Raw genomic sequence first — 2,957 nt, forward strand, 5'->3', positions numbered from 1 at the left:
TATGCGAAGTTTTCCAAATGTGAGTTTTGGCTTGATGAAGTTCTTTACCTTGGTCATATCATCTCCGCTAAGGGCATTGCTGTTAATCCCGCGAAGGTGTCTGCAGTTGTGAATTGGGAACCTCCTCAGAATGTCAAGCAGCTCCGCAGTTTTCTTGGTCTTGCAAGCTATTGCCGAAGATTCGTTGAGAACTTCTCTAAGATTGCAAAGCCTCTTTCCAACCTCCTCCAGAAGCATGTCAAGTATGTCTGGACGCCTGAGTGTGACGTTGCTTTCAACACCCTCAAAGAGAAGCTAGTCATAGCTCCTGTCTTCACTCCTCCTGATGAATCCAAGCCATTCACAGTTTTCTGTGATGCTTCTCTTCAAGGTCTCGGTGCTGTGTTAATGCAAGAGAATAAAGTTATGGCCTATACCTCTCATCAGTTGAAGCCCAACGAAAAGAACTACCCCACTCACGATCTTGAGTTGGCGGTAGTTGTCCATGCTTTGATAACATGGAGACATCTCTTATTGGGAAGGCAAGTGGACATTTTCACCGATCACAAGAGCCTCAAGTATATCTTCACTCAACCCAACCTCAACCTCAGACAAACTCGATGGGTCGAAATGATTCAAGAATACAATCCGAGTATTGAATATACTCCTGGCAAGGCGAATGTGATTGCAGATGCTCTGAGCAGAAAGGCTTATTGCAACAGTTTAATTCTCAAGCCATTTCAACCGGATCTTTGTGAAGCTTTCCGCAAACTCAATCTTCAAGTTGTTCCTCAAGGCTTTCTTGCCAACCTCATAGTCTCTCCTACTTTGGAAGATCAAATTCGTGAGGCACAATTCCTGGATACCATGGTGAAGAAGGTGAAACGTGGTATCGACAAGGGCATTTCCAAATACAAGTGCTTCCACATTGATGACAAAGATACTCTATTATTCGAGGATCGAATTGTGGTTCCTAAAGCCGATCTAAGGAAAGTCATCATGAACGAGGCACACAATTCCCTTCTATACATTAATCCTAGAAGTACGAAGATGTACCATGACCTCAAGCAGTCGTATTGGTGGACTCGAATGAAGCGAGAGATTGCTCAATTCGTGAATGAATGTGATGTCTGCAGAAGGGTGAAAGTAGAACACCAATGACCAGCTGGTCTCCTCCAACCTCTTGCTATTCCAGAATGGAAGTTTGACCATATCGAGATGGACTTCATGACTGGATTTCCTAAGTCCAAGCGTGGAAATGATGCTATCTTCGTGTCATTGACAAGCTTACTAAAGTTGCTCATTTCCTTCCTATCAAAGAATCTATCACAGCAGCTCAGCTGGCAGAGCTATACACCTCCAGAATTGTCTCCTTGCACGGTATTCCACAATTGATCTCTTCAGATCGTGGAAGCATCTTCACTTATAAGTTCTGGGACTCTTTTTAGAAGGCCATGGGCACCAACATTCGTTTCAACACAGCTTTCCATCCTCAAACAAGTGGCCAAGTCGAGCGAGTCAATCAAATCCTCGAAGACATGCTCAGGGCTTGTGTCATCTCTTTCGGTATGAAGTGGGAGGATTGTCTTCCATATGCCGAGTTCTCCTACAACAACAGCTTCCAAGCGAGTTCGGGTAAGGCCCCATTCGAAATTCTCTATGGCAGAAAGTGCCGTACTCCTCTCAATTGGTCCGAGACTGGTGAACGCCAACTTCTTGGCAACGACTTGATCACAGAAGCCGACGAAATGTGCAAAGTCATTCATGAGAATCTTAAGGCCGTGCAATCGCGCCAGAAGAGCTATTATGATGAGAAGCACCGTGATGTGGCTTTTGAAATCGGAGACCATGTCTACCTCCGCGTCTCTCCAATGAAAGGCACTCGTCGCTTCGGTATCAAAGGGAAGCTTGCCCCTAGATACGTGGGTCCTTTCAAGATCATTGGCAAAAGAGGCGACCTCGCCTATCAACGTGAGCTTCCGTCCAACTTTGCAAACGTGCACGATGTGTTTCACGTGTCACAGCTTCGCAAGTGCTTCAAAACTCCTGAGCACACTATCAAGTTTGAAGAAATTGACCTCCAAGAAGATCTCTCTTATCATGAGCAACCCGTTGCTATTCTTGAAGAAACCGAGCGCAAGACTCGCAACAAGTCAATCAAATTACTGAAAGTGAAGTGGTCACACCATTCCGACCGAGAAGCCACCTGGGAGCGCGAGGATCACCTCCGTTCCGAATATCCGGAGTTCTTTCAGTCCTAGATCTTGGGACGAGATCCTCTTGTAGTGGTGGAGTGTTGTAACACCCTGGATGTAACTTTCCATCTTTGTAACTCCAACTCTTGCCATTTTCGGCTATGTGTTATGATATTCCCTTCGTGGTTGGGTTTTTGTCTTTTGTTTTGCATTTTATTCATGTCATGCATCTCATATCATGTCATCATGTGCATCTCATTTGCATACGTGTTCGTCTCATGCATCCGAGCATTTTCCCCGTTGTCCGTTTTGCAATCCGACACTCCCACATGCACCGGCACACCCCTCTTGTCTCTTTTCGTGTGCGGGTGTTAAACGTTCTCGGAATGGACCGAGGCTTGCCAAGTGGCCTTGGTACACCACCGGTAGACCTCCTGTCAAGTTTCGTGCCATTTGGAGGTCGTTTGATACTCTCCAACGGTTAACCGAATAACCGCAAAGGCCTCTTTTGGGTTGCAGCCCAACACCCCTTCAAAACAGCCCAATAACCCATCTAAGTCACTTCCATGCTCTCCGTCGTCGGATCACGATCGTGTGGGCGAAAACTACACTCCGTTTGGAGTCTCCAAACTCCTCCTACCTATAAATATGCATCTCCGCCTCCAAATCACGGGCGAAACCCTAGCCACCGCTCCCCTCGCGCCGCCGGACACGTCCGGGCGACGCCGGACGCGTCCGCCTCCGCCGCCCGACCTCTCGCAGCCCGCCACGTGGCGCCCGGCC

Source organism: Triticum dicoccoides, chromosome 6B, assembly GCF_002162155.2.
Source record: "Triticum dicoccoides isolate Atlit2015 ecotype Zavitan chromosome 6B, WEW_v2.0, whole genome shotgun sequence".
NCBI classification, from domain to species: Eukaryota; Viridiplantae; Streptophyta; class Magnoliopsida; order Poales; family Poaceae; genus Triticum; species Triticum dicoccoides.